General features: G+C 38.3%; 2 long non-coding RNA genes across 3 annotated transcripts in view; one reads left to right on the forward strand and one right to left on the reverse strand.

Moving 5' to 3' along the window:
• Positions 1-5,980, forward strand: part of LOC127971305 (uncharacterized) — a 55,347-nt gene extending 49,367 nt beyond the window's left edge. For both annotated transcript variants that reach the window (XR_008156781.1, XR_008156780.1), the window contains exon 6: positions 5,846-5,980. This is a non-coding gene — a long non-coding RNA (uncharacterized LOC127971305). The remainder of the gene's footprint in view (positions 1-5,845) is intronic.
• The window catches only part of LOC127971326 (uncharacterized), a 76,226-nt gene extending 67,322 nt beyond the window's left edge, over positions 1-8,904 (reverse strand). The window contains exon 1 of the long non-coding RNA XR_008156789.1: positions 8,789-8,904. This is a non-coding gene — a long non-coding RNA (uncharacterized LOC127971326). The remainder of the gene's footprint in view (positions 1-8,788) is intronic.
• Between the last annotated feature and the right edge of the window lie 9,313 nt (positions 8,905-18,217).

The raw sequence follows: 18,217 nt of genomic DNA on the forward strand, positions 1-18,217 counted from the left end.
TTGTATAATTTGGCACACTGATAGAGGACAGTCCCAACATTAACTATAGCAAATTTGAAGTCTCTATCTCCTACTCTCTAGCGCCACCAGTTGTCCAAACTTTCAATGTTTGTATGCTAATAACTTTTGAACCGTAAGCCAGAAAATGGAAATTCTTTTTTCTTCTGAATCCTTGGCTCATGCCAAGTCGAATGAATGAGGTTTAGTTTTTTCGCTATTTTCAATTATTCGAAAAACCTACTTTTTCGAACTCGTCCTAGACGGTTAGTCCGATTGCCACGAAAATTGGCTCAGATCATCTTCAGACCATGCTGGCAAAAAGTTATGGAATTCAAGTTGATTCGTCCAACTGTTGTCGAATGACACGTAAACAAATTTGACGAAAAGCACGCAAACATGCAGGTGAGGCTATATCCCGGCAACGGTTTGTCATATTGAGACCAAACTTGGCGTGTGTTATAACAAGCATGAACTGAGACTACCTGCAGTGTTTCAACACAGCGCCACCTAGTGGTCAGGAGATATGAAAAATGCATATTTTGGCTTATAACTACTGAATGGTTTGGCCAAAAATCACACAACTGGTCTCTTTAGATTCAGTGAGTCATGTCGAGTCAAATGATATCCAATTTTCCTGTGTCGGCCATTTTAGGCGTCGGCCATTTTGAATTATGATTTAAAATGCTGTATTTTTTGAACGCAGCATCGTATCGTTTCGCAAATAATTACAAAAATATTCGGCTCCATGCCCTGAAGGTACTCAAAAAGTTTGGTGGCAGCGCCACCTTGTGGCCAATAGTTATAATAAAATATCACATAAATGCTAATAACTTTTGAATAAATTAGTCTATTAAAATTAAAATGGTCTCGCTATATTCTGTGGGTCATGCCGAGAGTATTGATACCAATAATGTGAAAATTGGCCTTACTTCCTGTCCGCCATTTTGCTTAATGTTGAAAACCTACTTTTTCGAACTCCTCCTAGACCGTTAGCCCAATTTTCACCAAATTTGACGTGAATCATCTTCAGACCATGCTGGCAAAAAGTTATGGATTTTGTGTCGATATACGTAACGGTTCTCATTTAGCGCATCAACGAATTTGCTGGAAGGGTGCCAAAATGCATTTGAGGCTGTATCTCTGCAACACTTTGACATATTTGCACCAAACTTTGTATGTGTCATCGCCACCTCACACTGACCATGCCACATAAATTTGGTAACAGCGCCACCTATTGGTCAAGAGTAATAAACCATTCATTAACCATGAGTAATTACACTTTTTAAAATGCTAATAACTTTTTAATGCATTAGCCTATTTGAAGGAAACTGGGCTCAAAATATTCCCTGACTTATGCCGATAACATAGATACCAAATATACCACGGTAAGCTGAACTTCCGGTCAGCCATTTTGATTTATGTTGAAAACATACTTTTTCGAACTCCTCATCAACCGTATGTCCGATTTTCACCAAATTCGAATCAAATGATCTTCAGGCTATACTGATTCAAAGTTATGGATTTTGAGTCGATAGACAAAACCGTTTTCGCATACCACATCGACGAATTTGAGGCACAATGAGAAAATGACACTTGAGGCTTTATCCATGGAATGCTTTGGCATATTGACACCAAACTTTGTGTGTGTCATTGAAAAGTCACACAGAGTACACCAAATTGATTTTATAACAGTGTCACCTACCTGCATAAACCAAGTAATCATGCTACTAGAGGTGGTATTGGTGTTTTTTTTTTTGCCATTTCAAATACAATAATTCCAAAATTGCTGTTATTGCTCATTAATGTATTTGGTGTGATGCTTTATGCGATGCTTAGCTACTACATTTGCCGTTGGAGTGCTTGGCCCCGTAATTGCTGCTTGCAGCTATATTTATTCTTCCTCTTCTTCTTCCACCCCAAGTCTATGGTAGCCCATAGAACCGATTGCGGGAAAGTTGTATAATTTGGCACACTAATAGAGGACTGTCTGAACATTAACCGTAGCAAATTTGAAGTCTCTAACTCAAACTCTCTAGCGCCACCAATTGTCTAAACTTTCAAAAACTTGATGCTAATAACTCTTGAACCGTAAGCCACAAAATGAAAATTCTTTTTTCCTCTGATTCCTTGGCTCATGCCGAGTCGAATGGACACCAAAATTCAAAAATCGCAAGGCTTAGTTTTTTCGCTATCGTCAATTGTTCGTTAAACCTACTTTTTCGAACTCGTCCTAGGCCGTTGCACCGATTGTCACGAAAATTGAATCAGATAATCTTCAGACCATGCTGGCAAAAAGTTATGGAATTCAAGTTGATTTCTCAAACCGTTTCCGAATAGCTCATGAACGAATTCTTCGAAAAGCACGCAAACGTGAACGTGAGGCTATATCTCCGCAACGGTTTGGCCTATTGAGACCAATCTTGGTGGGTCTTATAACAACCATTCCCTGGGACTACCTGCAGTGTTTCGGCGCTGTGCCCCCTAGTGGTCAGGAGATATGAGAAATGCATGTTTTTGCTCATAACTTCTGAACGGTTTTGCCAAAAATCACAAAAGTGGTGTCTTTAGATTCAGTGCATCATTCCGAGTCGAATGATACCGAATTTTCCCAATTCGGCCATTTTGGGCGTCGGCCATTTTGGATTTAGTTGTAAATTGCTGTATCTTAAGAATGAAGTTCCGTATCGTTTCGCAAATAATTACAAAAATGTCCGGCTCCATGCCCTGAATGTACACAAAAAAATTGGGGGCAGCGCCACCTTGTGGTCAATAGTTATAACGATTTTTTCGAAAAATGCTAATAACTTTTGCATACATTAGCCTATTGTAACAAAGCTGATGTTGATAGATTCCTTGGGTCATGCCGAGAACACCGATACCCGATTTGTCAATTTTGGCAAAATTTCCTGACGGCATTTTGATTCATGTTGAAAACCTACTTTTTCGAACTCCTCCTAGACCGTTGCTCAGATTTTCACCAAATTTGATTTGGATCATCTTCAGACCATGCTGGCAAAAAGTTATGGAATTTGTGTCGATACACGTAACCGTTTTCAATTAGCGTACCAACGAATTTGCTGGAAAGATGCCAAACTGCATCTGAGGCTGTATCTCTGCAAAGGTTGGAGATATTTACACAAAACTTAATATGTGACATTGTCACATCACATTGACCACGCCACATCATGTTGGTCACAGCGCCACCTATTGGTCAAGAGTAATAAACCAATCAATAACCGCTAATTATTACATTTCCAATAATGCTAATAACTTTTGATTGCATTAGCCTATTATCATGAAACATGTCTCAAAATGTTCCTTGGGACATGCCGACAACATGCATACCAATTATGTCATATTAAGCAAAACTTCCTGTCCGCCATTTTGATTCATGTTGAAAACCTTTTTTTTTAAACTCATCCTCAACCGTTTGTCCGATTTTCACCAAAATTGAATCAGATCATCTTCAGACCGTGCTGACAAAAAGTTTTGGATTTCGTGTCAATAGACGAAACCGTTTTTGTACAGCGCTGCTTCAGATGTCAGGCATCTTCACAAAATGAGTCTGAGGCTATATCTCTGCAAAGCCCATTAGTGGTCTTCCAGTGACATCTAGTGGTCGTAAATGCAATTTATCATACAACACTGTCTCTTTAACCTTTATAACTGTTATATGTTGTCTTAATTTCATTCCAAAGAAGCATACGCAATTTATGTATAATTTCACAGTCTAGATAATAGTACTGCACTGATTTTAAATAACCTAGATATGGCTGACAGTAAAAGAATAGAACAGAATTACAGACACACACAAACATGAAATGTTTAAACTACTATATTAATACTCAATAAGCATGCTTAAACCCACACACAGATGCACACATTTTGTTATAAATATAGATAATTAAAATAAATGATGGGTGATAAAACCTATTGCAAGTCTTCTGTTTTTATGGGCTTCTATGTCATTTTTCAGGTTTCATTGCAATCATAATCTGGCATAATTATAAACATTAGATATATCTGTATGAATAAATTGGTAAACTTTGACTCAATGTGATCTGAAATGCTTGAACAGTAATATTAAATAATAGTAATATACATTTTTTCTAGATGAATCCCTCAACAAGCCCATAAACTGTAATGTTTTAGTCTTTAGTGAGCTCATTAGTGGTCTTCCGGTGACATCTAGTGGTTATAATTGCAATTTTTTATTCAACACTGGGTTTTGAAGCTTTATAAATATTACAGTGTTCTTTTTTACCTAATCTCTGTTAAATTTTGCATGATTGTTTAGAAAAAATACAGATCTAATGCATGTGTGATTATATTACCCCTTTTTTTGCAGTTTAATGCCATTCACAACAGAAATCTTTTGTTTTTTAGGCCTGTTTAAATGTTATCTAACCAAAGGACAAAATACAACATATTTTTTCAAAGTTATTGATCTAGAGAGTCCTGAGAATATTACTGCAGTGGTTTGATCAAGACTGAACAAAAAACCAGGTGACCCAAAACATTCAAATACGTGGACCAATTTTATGAAAAAGGCTATAACTCGGGAACAAAATGAGATATCTTCACCAAACTCAGAAGAAAGTGAAGAAGAAAGAAAGTGAAGTGACATTCAGCCAAGTATGGTGACCCATACTCAGAATTTGTGCTCTGCATTTAACCCATCCGAAATGCACACACACAGAGCAGTGAACACACACACACACACTGTGAGCACACACCCGGAGCAGTGGGCAGCCATTTATGCTGCAGCGCCCGGGGAGCAGTTGGGGGTTCGATGCCTTGCTCAAGGGCACCTAAGTCGTGGTATTGAAGGTGGAGAGAGAACTGTACATGCACTCCCCCCACCCACAATTCCGTCCGGCCCGAGACTAGAACCCACAACCCTTCGATTGGGAGTCCAACCCTCTAACCATTAGGCCACAACTCATATGCTCATATGCATGAACAAAACAACTCATATGCTCATATGCATGAACAAAAACTTTAGTCAAATTATTTTTTTTTCCATATCTGCCACTTGGTGGCGCTACAGGATGAAAAAAAAAACTAAAATGGCTATAACTAAGCAACCGCTGATCCAATCAACTTGAAAATTGGTATGGCCCAATGTGGCATAAGTGTCTATGAGGAATTTCACTTATCTTAAAAAACATGGCCGCCATTGGCCAAACAACTTTAAGCACCTATTTGACAAGGTTAATGGAAGTCGATCGGAACGAAACTCGGTGGGCATGTTCGACTCATTGCCCTAAAGGTCTGTAAGTATTTTGAAAGAAATTGCCCACAACATTGTCACCTCCCACAGAACACAACAAAGCGATTTGATTACAGCGCCACCTATTTTCCAAAAATGATAATGCATAATTTTACTGGAGTTTTACTGGCTGTTTCAATTACACTCTTCCAATAATTGCTTTTCTTACTCGTTGCATTTGGTCTGATGCTCCATGCCATGCTTAGCTCCTCGCTGTGGAACTTTTATTAACGATTTTCAGCCATTTCAATTACAATCATGCAATTATTAATTTCATTATTCATTGTTGCATTTGGTCTAATGCTACATATGCTTAGCTCCTGATGTTGCCGCTGGAATGCTTGGCCCCGTGATTGCTGCTTGCAGCTATATTTATTATTAGGGGCCAAGCACCGAAGGTGCGAGGCACCTATTGTTTTTGTTCCGGTTCTTATTATTAGGGGCCAAGCACCGAAGGTGCGAGGCACCTATTGTTTTTGTTCCGGTTCTTATTATTAGGGGCCAAGCACCGAAGGTGCGTAGGCACCTATTGTTTTCGTTGGCGTTATTATTATTAGGGGCCAAGCACCGAAGGTGCGTAGGCACCTATTGTTTCCGTTGGCGTTATTATTATTATTCTGCTTCTTCTTCTTCTTCTTCTTCCGCCGCAAGTCTATGGCAGCCCATAGAACCGATTGCGGGAAAGTTGTATAATTTGGCACACTGATAGAGGACAGTCCCAGCATTAACTATAGCAAATTTGAAGTCTCTAACTCCAACTCTCTAGCGCCACCACTTGTCCAAACTTTCAATGTTTCTATGCTAATAACTTTTGAACCGTAAGCCAGAAAATGAAAATTCTTTTTTCTTCTGAATCCTTGGCTCATGCCAAGTCGAATGAACCCCAAAATTCAAAAATCGCAAGGTTTAGTTTTTTCGCTATTTTCAATTATTCGACAAACCTACTTTTTCAAACTCGTCTTAGACGGTTAGTCTGATTGCCACGAAAATTGTCTCAGATCATCTTCAGACCAGGCCGGCAAAAAGTTATGGAATTCAAGTTGATTCGTCCAACCGTTGTCGAATGACACGTAAACTAATTTGACGAAATGCACGCAAAAATGCACGTGAGGCTATATCTCGGCAACAGTTTGTCATATTGAGACCAAACTTGGTGTGTGTTTTAACAAGCATGAACTGAGACTACCTGCAGTGTTTCGACACAGCGCCACCTAGTGGTCAGGAGATATGAAAAATGCATATTTTGGCTTATAACTTCTGAATGGTTTGGCCAAAAATCACACAACTGGTCTCTTTAGATTCAGTGAGTCATCTCGAGTCGAATGATATCCAATTTTCCCGTGTCGGCCATTTTAGGCGTCGGCCATTTTGAATTATGTGTTAAAATGCTGTATTTTTTGAACGCAGCATCGTATCGTTTCGCAAATAATTACAAAAATATTCGGCTCCATGCCCTGAAGGTACTCAAAAAGTTTGGTGGCAGCGCCACCTTGTGGCCAATAGTTATAATGAAATATCACATAAATGCTAATAACTTTTGAATAATTTAGACTATTAAAAATAAAATGGTCTCGCTATATTCTGTGGGTCATGCCGAGAGCATTGATACCAATTATGTGAAAATTGGCCATACTTCCTGTCCGCCATTTTGCTTAATGTTGAAAACCTACTTTTTCGAACTCCTCCTAGACCGTTAGTCCAATTTTCACCAAATTTGACGTGAATCATCTTCAGACCATGCTGGCAAAAAGTTATGGATTTCGTGTCGATATACGAAACAGTTCTCATTTAGCGCATCAACGAATTTGCTGGAAGGGTGCCAAAATGCATTTGAGGCTGTATCTCTGCAACGCTTTGACATATTTGCACCAAATTTTGTATGTGTCATCGCCACCTCACACTGACCATGCCACAGAAATTTGGTGACAGCGCCACCTATTGGTCAAGAGTAATAAACCATTCATTAACCATGAATAATTACACTTGTAAAAATGCTAATAACTTTTTATTGCATTAGCCCATTCGAATGGAACTGGGCTCAAAATATTCCCTGGTTTATGCCGATAACATAGATACCAAATATACCATAGTAAGCTGAACTTCCGGTCCGCCATTTTGATTTATGTTGAAAACCTACTTTGTCGAACTCCTCATCAACCGTAGGTCCGATTTTCACCAAATTCGAATCAAATGATCTTCAGACTATGCTGACTCAAAGTTATGGCTTTTGAGTCGATAGACAAAACCGTTTTCGCATACCACATCGACGAATTTGAGGCACAATGAGAAAATGACACTTGAGGCTGTATCCCTGGAATGCTTTGGCATATTGACACCAAACTTTGTGTGTGTTATTGAAAAGTCACACAGAGTACACCAAATTGATTTTATAACAGTGCCACCTATTGGTCAAGCTTGATAAGCCAAGTAATCATGCTACTAGAGGTGGTATTATAATTTTTTTTTGCCATTTCAATTACAATAATTCCAAAATTGCTGTTATTGCTCATTAATGAATTTGGTGTGATGCTTCATGCGATGCTTAGCTCCTACATTTGCCGTTGGAGTGCTTGGCCCCGTAATTGCTGCTTGCAGCTATATTTATTATTATTATTATTATTATTATTATTCTTCCGACTGGGAGTCTATGGCAGCCCATAGAACCGAATGCGGGAAAGTTGTTTTGGTTTGACATTCTGATAGAGGACAGTGCCAACATTAAGTACACCAATTTTGGTGTGTCTAAGACATTCCCTCTAGCGCCACCAACTGTCCGAAATTTCACTTTAATTTTGTTAATAACTTTTTAACCGTGAGGCCAATCAACAAAATTCTTTTTTCCTCTGATTTCTGAGCTCAAGCCAATTCGATTGCACCCTATACAGTCATTTTCCGTCATAGAAATATGGCCGCCATTTAGAATTTTTTTAAAAACATACTTTTTCGAACTCGTCCTAGACGGTTTGTCCGATTCACACAAAAATTGAACCAGGTCATCTTCAGGCAGTGCTGACCAAAAGTTATGCAAATCAAATTGATTCGTCAAACCGTTTTTGATAAACGCTCTAACAAATTTTACGTAATGCTTACAAAAACAGTCGTAAGGCTGTATCTCGGCAACGACTTATCCTATTCAGACCAAACCTGGTACATGTCATAACAAGCATGACTTGAGGCTACTTGCTGCGTTTCGGCGCAGCGCTACCTACTGGTCCGGAGATATGGAAAATTGCTATTTTTGCTTATAACTTCTAAACAGTTTGTCCAAAAATCATAACATTGGTCTTGTTAGATTCAGGGCAACATGCCGAGTCGACTGATATCCAATTTTACCATCTCGGCCATTTTGACTGTCGGCCATTTTGAATTTTGTGCTAAAATGCTGTATTTTCAGAACGCATCAACGGATTGTTACAAAAAATGGTATGGGTCATCAGTACAATGTCCTGAAGGAGCGTGAGAAGTTTCGAAAAAGCGCCACCTAGTGGTGATCATCCTTATTTAAATGCTTATAACCTTGGGTGTGGTCGACTTATTTTCTCGAGACTCACCAAATTGGACTCCTGAAACCTTACCGAGTCCAACGATACCAAACATTCTAGGTTTCGCCTTACGGTTTGTGTAGCGTTGTGATTTAGCGCTTAAAAAACATCTGGCTATATCTTTGAAACCGCTTGTCTGATCGAGACGAAACCACCGTCAGAAGTTCGGAAACATAGGTCGATAGCTATACGCCAATGCCCAAATGCCAAAATATTGATAGTAAGGGGTAGTAATCAATCAAAGTCAAGAGTCAGTCAATTTTTACGTGCTTTTTCATATAAATGCCCATAACTCTGAAGTGAATTGAGATATTTTCACCAAAATTGACACACATATGTATGGGCTCACTCTGAGCAAATATAAAAAAAATGGTTGGACTGAGCCTCTTGGTGGCGCTATAATAGAACAAAACATGAAATTCTCATTGACTTCAATACAGTTTTGTGAAATAAAATGCTATACTAAACAAATGCATTGGTGTAATATTACAAAACTCAGAATGTGTCAACAACACCATCCCCTGAAGGTACTCAAAATATTTTGAAACAGCGCCACCTAGTGGTCAAAGGTTATAACTCAATTTACATAAAGGCTAATAACTTTTGAATTAATCTGGCTATTGACATCATGCTGGTCTTTTTAGATTCCTTGGGTCAAGTCGAGAACATAAAATACAAAGTTTACCTTATTTGGCTGAACTCCCTGTCCGCCATTTTGATTAATGTTGAAAACCTACATTTTCGAACTCCTCCTAGACCGTTAGTCCGATTTTCACCAAATTTGACGTGGATCATTTTCGGACCATTCTGGCAAAAAGTTATGGATTTTGTGTCCATATAAGAAACGGTTCTCATTTAGGGCATCAAAAAATCTGCTGGAAGGGTGCCAAAATGCGTTTGAGGCTGTATCTCTGCAATGCTTTGACATATTTGCACCAAACTTTGTATGTGTCATCGTCACCTCACACTGACCATTACAAACTAATTTGGTAACAGTGCCACCTATTGGTTACACGTGAAAAGCCAATAAATCCTATTACTAGTTGTTGTGTTTATAGTTTTCAAGCCATTTTGCCTAAAATAATCTTAAAACTGTCTTAATTACTCATTCCTGCCGTTCGTCTGAAGCTTGCTTCTGTAGTGCTTGGCCCCGTTATTGCTGCTTGCAGCTATATTTAGGGGCCAAGCACCGAAGGTGCGAAGGCACCTATTGTGTTTGTTGGCGTTATTATTCTTCTTCTTCTTCCACCCCAAGTCTATGGTAGCCCATAGAACCGATTGCGGGAAAGTTGTATAATTTGGCACACTAATAGAGGACTGTCTGAACATTAACCGTAGCAAATTTGAAGTCTCTAACTCAAACTCTCTAGCGCCACCAATTGTCTAAACTTTCAAAAACTTGATGCTAATAACTCTTGAACCGTAAGCCACAAAATGAAAATTCTTTTTTCCTGTGATTCCTTGGCTCATGCCGAGTCGAATGGACACCAAAATTCAAAATTCGCAAGGCTTAGTTTTTTCGCTATCGTCAATTGTTCGTAAAACCTACTTTTTCGAACTCGTCCTAGGCCGTTGCACCGATTGTCACAAAAATTGAATCAGATAATCTTCAGACCATGCTGGCAAAAAGTTATGGAATTCAAGTTGATTTCTCAAACCGTTTCCGAATAGCTCATGAACTAATTCTTCGAAAAGCACGCAAACGTGAACGTGAGGCTATATCTCCGCAACGGTTTGGCCTATTGAGACCAATCTTGGTGGGTCTTATAACAACCATTCCCTGGGACTACCTGCAGTGTTTCGGCGCTGTTCCCCCTAGTGGTCAGGAGATATGAAAAATGCATGTTTTTGCTCATAACTTCTGAACGGTTTTGCCAAAAATCACAAAAGTGGTGTCTTTAGATTCAGTGCATCATTCCGAGTCGAATGATACCGAATTTTCCCAATTCGGCCATTTTGGGCGTCGGCCATTTTGGATTTAGTTGTAAATTGCTGTATCTTAAGAATGAAGTTCCGTATCGTTTCGCAAATAATTACAAAAATGTCCGGCTCCATGCCCTGAATGTACACAAAAAAATTGGGGGCAGCGCCACCTTGTGGTCAATAGTTATAACGATTTTTTCGAAAAATGCTAATAACTTTTGCATACATTAGCCTATTGTAACAAAGCTGATGTTGATAGATTCCTTGGGTCATGCCGAGAACACCGATACCCCATTTGTCAATTTTGGCAAAATTTCCTGTCCGCCATTTTGATTGATGTTGAAAACCTACTTTTTCGAACTCCTCCTAGACCGTTGCTCAGATTTTCACCAAATTTGATTTGGATCATCTTCAGACTATGCTGGCAAAATGTTATGGAATTTGTGTCGATACACGTAACCGTTTTCAATTAGCGTACCAACGAATTTGCTGGAAAGATGCCAAACTGCATCTGAGGCTGTATCTCTGCAAAGGTTGGAGATATTTACACAAAACTTAATATGTGACATTGTCACATCACATTGACCACGCCACATCATTTTGGTCACAGCGCCACCTATTGGTCAAGAGTAATAAACCAATCAATAACCGCTAATTATTACATTTCCAATAATGCTAATAACTTTTGATTGCATTAGCCTATTATCATGAAACATGTCTCAAAATGTTCCTTGGGACATGCCGACAACATACATACCAATTATGTCATATTAAGCAAAACTTCCTGTCCGCCATTTTGATTCATGTTGAAAATCTTTTTTTTTTAACTCATCCTCAACCGTTTGTCTGATTTTCACCAGAATTGAATCAGATCATCTTCAGACCGTGCTGACAAAAAGTTATGGATTTCGTGTCAATAGACGAAACCGTTTTTGTACAGCGCTGCTTCAGATGTCAGGCATCTTCACAAAATGAGTCTGAGGCTATATCTCTGCAAAGCTTTGTTGTAATTAAGCCAAACTTGTGTGTGCCATTGTCTAACATGGAGAATAGGCTCACAGACACTCACACACAGAAATGAAATGGTTCAACTATTATATGAATAATCAATAAGCATGATTACACACACACACACACACACAGAGAAGTACATGCCCACACATTTTGTTGTATGTAGATATTTGAAATAAATTATAGGTGACACACAACTCACAGAAAGACTTCTTTTCTTACATTTCTATGTCAGGTTTCATTGCATTCATATTCTGACATAATAGTAAACATTTGATATACATGTATGAATAAATTGTTGAACTTTCACTCAATGTGATCTTAAATGCTTGAACAGTAATATTAAATAATAGTAATATATATTTTTCTAGATGAATCAATCATCGAGACAATGAACTGTAATGTTTTAGTCTTTAGTGAGCCCATTAGTGGTCTTCCAGTGACATCTAGTGGTCGTAAATGCAATTTATCATACAACACTGTCTCTTTAACCTTTATAACTGTTATATGTTGTCTTAATTTCATTCCAAAGAAGCATACGCAATGTATGTATAATTTCACAGTCTAGATAATAGTACTGCACTGATTTTAAATAACCTAGATATGGCTGACAGTAAAAGAATAGAACAGAATTACAGACACACACAAACATGAAATGTTTAAACTACTATATTAATACTCAATAAGCATGCTTAAACCCACACACAGATGCACACATTTTGTTATATATATAGATAATTAAAATAAATGATGGGTGATAAAACCTATTGCAAGTCTTCTGTTTTTATGGGCTTCTATGTCATTTTTCAGGTTTCATTGCAATCATAATCTGGCATAATTATAAACATTAGATATATCTGTATGAATAAATTGGTAAACTTTGACTCAATGTGATCTGAAATGCTTGAACAGTAATATTAAATAATAGTAATATACATTTTTTCTAGATGAATCCCTCAACAAGCCCTTAAACTGTAATGTTTTAGTCTTTAGTGAGCTCATTAGTGGTCTTCCGGTGACATCTAGTGGTTATAATTGCAATTTTTTATTCAACACTGGGTTTTGAAGCTTTATAAATATTACAGTGTTCTTTTTTACCTAATCTCTGCTAAATTTTGCATGATTGTTTAGAAAAAATACAGATCTAATGCATGTGTGATTATATTACCCCTTTTTTTTTTTGCAGTTTAATGCCATTCACGACAGAAATCTTTTGTTTTTTAGGCCATTTTAACTGTTATAGCACCAGCTATTTTCTGATCTTAATGAAACTTTGCATGCTTGGTGGGTCATCTTTCACATGTTATAACCAAGTTTCATAAAGTTTTGAGTTTTTGTTTCAGTTTTATAGGCTTTAGGTTACATGTGGCCACGGCCCTTTCCTAAATGACCTCTTATAGCTAACCAAAGGACAAAATGCAACATATTTTTGAAAATTATTGATCTAGAGAGTCCAGAGAATATTATTGCAGTGGTTTGATCAAGACTGAACAAAAAACCAGGTGACCCAAAACATTCAAATTCGTGGACCAATTTTACGAAAAAGGCTATAACTCGGGAACAAAATGAGATATCTTCACCAAACTCAGAACTCATATACATGAACAAAAACTTTAGTCAAATTATTATTTTTTTCCATATCTGCCACTTGGTGGCGCTACAGGATGAAAAAAAATCAAATGGCTATAACTAAGCAACCGTTGATCCAATCAACTTAAAAATTGATATGGCCCAATGTGGCACAAGTGCTCTATGAGGAATTTCACTTATCTTAAAAAACATGGCCGCCATTGGCCAAACAACTTTAAGCACCTATTTGACAAGGTTACATTAATGTATTTGGTGTGATGCTTTATGCGATGCTTAGCTACTACATTTGCCGTTGGAGTGCTTGGCCCCGTAATTGCTGCTTGCAGCTATATTTATTATTATTATTATTCTTCCGACTGGGAGTCTATGGCAGCCCATAGAACCGAATGCGGGAAAGTTGTTTTGGTTTGACATTCTGATAGAGGACAGTGCCAACATTTAGTACACCAATTTTGGTGTGTCTAAGACATTCCCTCTAGCGCCACCAACTGTCCGAAATTTCACTTTAATTTTGTTAATAACTTTTTAACCGTAAGTCCAATCAACAAAATTCTTTTTTCCTCTGATTTCTGAGCTCATGCCGATTCGATTGCACCCTATGCCGTCATTTTCCGTCATAGAAATATGGCCGCCATTTTGAATTCTTTGAAAAACCTACTTTTTCGAACTCGTACTAGACGGTTTGTCCGATTCACACGAAAATTGAACCAGATCATCTTCAGGCAGTGCTGACCAAAAGTTATGCAAATCAAATTGATTCGTCAAACCGTTTTCGAAAAACGCTCAAACAAATTTTACAAAACGCTTAGAAAAACAGTCGTAAGGCTGTATCTCTGCAACGATTTATCGTATTCAGACCAAACCTGGTACATGTCATAACAAGCATGACCTGAGGCTACTTGCTGCGTTTCGGCGCAGCGCCACCTACTGGTCCGGAGATATGAAAAATTGCTATTTTTGCTTATGTCGGCCATTTTAGGCGTCGGCCATTTTGAATTATGATTTAAAATGCTGTATTTTTTGAACGCAGCATTGTATCGTTTCGCAAATAATTACAAAAATATTCGGCTCCATGCCCTGAAGGTACTCAAAAAGTTTGGTGGCAGCGCCACCTTGTGGCCAATAGTTATAATGAAATATCACATAAATGCTAATAACTTCATCGTCACCTCACATTGACCATTCCAAACTAATTTGGTAACAGCGCCACCTATTGGTTACATGTGATAAGCCAATAAATCCTATTACTAGTTGTTGTGTTCATTGTTTTTAAGCCATTTTGCCTAAAATAATCTTAAAACTGTCTTAATTACTCATTCCTGCCATTCGTCTGAAGCTTGCTTCTGTAGTGCTTGGCCCCGTTATTGCTGCTTGCAGCTATATTTATTATTATTATTCTTCCGACTGGGCGTCTATGGCAGCCCATAGAACCGAATGCGGGAAAGTTGTAATGGTTTGACATTCTGATAGAGGACAGTGCCAACATTAAGTACACCAATTTTGGTGTGTCTAAGTCAATCCCTCTAGCGCCACCAACTGTCCAAAATTTCACTTTAATTTTGTTAATAACTTTTTAACCCTAAGGCCAATCAACGAAATTCTTTTTTCCTCTAATTTCTGAGCTCATGCCGATTCGATTGCACCCTACGAAGTCATTTCCGTCATAGAAATATGACCGCCATTTTGAATTTCTTTAAAAACCTACTTTTTCAAACTCGTCCTAGACGGTTTGTCCGATTCACACGAAAATTGAACCATATCATCCTCAGGCAGTGCTGACCAAAAGTTATGCAAATCAAATTGATTCGTCAAACCGTTTTCGATAAACGCTCTAACAAATTTTATGTAGTGCTTACAAAAACAGTCGTAAGGCTGTATCTCGGCAACGACTTATCCTATTCAGACCAAACTTGGTACATGTCATAACAAGCATGACCTGAGGCAACATGCTGTGATTGGGCGCAGCGCCACCTACTGATCCGGAGATATGAAAACTGCTATTTTTGCTTATAACTTCTGAACAGTTTGTCCAAAAATCATAACATTGGTCTTGTTAGATTCAGGGCAACATGCCGAGTCGACTGATATCCAATTTGACCATTTCAGCCATTTTGACTGTCGGCCATTTTGAATTTTGTGCTAAAATGCTGTATTTTAAGAACGCATCAGCAGATTGTTACGAAACTTGGTATGGTTCATCAGCACAATGTCCTGAAGGAGCGTGAGAAGTTTCAAAACAGCGCCACCTAGTGGTGATCTTCTTTTTTTAAATGCTTATAACTTTGGGTGTGGTTGACTTATTTTCACGAGACTCATCAAATTGGACTCCTGAAACCTTACCGAGTCCTATGATACCAAACATGCTAGGTTTTGCCTTTCGGTTTGTGTAGCGTTGTGATTTAGCGCTTAAAAAACATTTGGCTATATCTTCGAAACCGCTTGTCTGATTGAGACGAAACCACCGTCAGAAGTTCGAAAACATAGGTCGATAGCTATACGCCAATGCCCAAATGCCAAAATATTGATAGTAAGGGGTAGTAATATTCAATCAAAGTCAAGAGTCAGTCATTTTTTACGTGCTTTTTCATATAAATGTCTATAACTCTGAAGTGAATTGAGATATTTTCACCAAAATTGACACACATATGTATGGGCTCACTCTGAGCACACATAAAAAAAATGGTGGGACTGAGCCTCTTGGTGGCGCTATAATAGAACAAAACATGAAATTCTCATTGACTTCAATACAGTTTTGTGAAATAAAATGATATACTAAACAAATGCATTGGTGTAATATTACGAAACTCAGAATGTGCCAACAACACCATCCCCTGAAGGTATTCAAAATATTTTGAAACAGCGCCACCTAGTGGTCAAAACTTATAACTCAATTTACGTAAAGGCTAATAACTTTTGAATAAATCTGGCTATTGACATGACGCTGGTCTTTGTAGATTCCTTGGGTCAAGTCGAGAACATAGATACAAAGTTTTCCTTATTTGGCTGAACTTCCTGTCCGCCATTTTGATTAATGTTGAAAACCTACTTTTTCGAACTCCTCCTAGACCGTTTGTCAGATTTTCACCAAATTTGACGTGGCTCATCTTCAGAACATGCTGGCAAAAAGTTATGGATTTCGTGTCGACATACGAAACGGTTCTCATTAAGCGCATCAACGAATTTGTTGGAAGGGTGCCAAAATGCATTTGAGGCTGTATCTCTGCAAAGCTTTGACATATTTACACCAAACTTTGTACGTGTCATCGCTACCTCACACTGACCATGCCACATAAATTTGGTAACAGCGCCACCTATTGGTCAAGAGTAATAAACCATTCATTACCCATGAATAATTACACTTATAAAAATGCTAATAACTTTTTAATGCATTAGCCTATTGCAACGAAACTGGTCTCAAAATATTCCCTGGTTTATGCCGAAAACATAGATACCAAATATGCCAGATTAAGCTGAACTTCCGGTCCGCCATTTTGATTTATGTTGAAAACCTACTTTTTGAAATCCTCATCAGCCGTTAGTCCAATTTTCACCAAAATTTAATCAGATGATCTTCAGACTGTGCTGACAAAAAGTTATGAACTTTGTGTCGATAGACAAAACCGTTTTTGCATACCACAGCGACGAACTTGAGGCACAATGACAAAATGACACTTGAGGCTGTATCTCTGCAATGCTTTGGCATATTGACACCAAACTTTGTTTGTGTCATTGAAAAGTCACACAGAGTACACCAAATTGACTTGATAACAGCACCACCTATTGGTCAATTTTGATAAGCCAGTAAATCATGCTACTAGAGGTTGTATTTATGATTTTTTTAGCCATTTCAATTACAATAATCCTAAAATTGCTGTTATTGCTTATTAATGCATTTGGTGTGATGCTCCATGCCATGCTTAGCTCCTACATTTGCCGTTGGAGTGCTTGGCCCCGTAATTGCTGCTTGCAGCTATATTTAGGGGCCAAGCACCGAAGGTGCGAAGGCACCTATTGTGTTTGTTGGCGTTATTATTATTATTCTTCCTCTTCTTCTTCCACCCCAAGTCTATGGTAGCCCATAGAACCGATTGCGGGAAAGTTGTATAATTTGGCACACTAATAGAGGACTGTCTGAACATTAACCGTAGCAAATTTGAAGTCTCTAACTCAAACTCTCTAGCGCCACCAATTGTCTAAACTTTCAAAAACTTGATGCTAATAACTCTTGAACCGTAAGCCACAAAATGAAAATTCTTTTTTCCTGTGATTCCTTGGCTCATGCCGAGTCGAATGGACACCGAAATTCAAAAATCGCAAGGCTTAGTTTTTTCGCTATCGTCAATTGTTCGTAAAACCTACTTTTTCGAACTCGTCCTAGGCCGTTGCACCGATTGTCACGAAAATTGAATCAGATAATCTTCAGACCATGCTGGCAAAAAGTTATGGAATTCAAGTTGATTTCTCAAACCGTTTCCGAATAGCTCATGAACGAATTCTTCGAGAAGCACGCAAACGTGAACGTGAGGCTATATCTCCGCAACGGTTTGGCCTATTGAGATCAATCTTGGTGGGTCTTATAACAACCATTCCCTGGGACTACCTGCAGTGTTTCGGCGCTGTGCCCCCTAGTGGTCAGGAGATATGAAAAATGCATGTTTTTGCTCATAACTTCTGAACGGTTTTGCCAAAAATCACAAAAGTGGTGTCTTTAGATTCAGTGCATCATTCCGAGTCGAATGATACCGAATTTTCCCAATTCGGCCATTTTGGGCGTCGGCCATTTTGGATTTAGTTGTAAATTGCTGTATCTTAAGAATGAAGTTCCGTATCGTTTCGCAAATAATTACAAAAATGTCCGGCTCCATGCCCTGAATGTACA

This window comes from Carassius gibelio, chromosome A4 (genome assembly GCF_023724105.1).
Source record: "Carassius gibelio isolate Cgi1373 ecotype wild population from Czech Republic chromosome A4, carGib1.2-hapl.c, whole genome shotgun sequence".
In the NCBI taxonomy this organism is placed as follows: Eukaryota; Metazoa; Chordata; class Actinopteri; order Cypriniformes; family Cyprinidae; genus Carassius; species Carassius gibelio.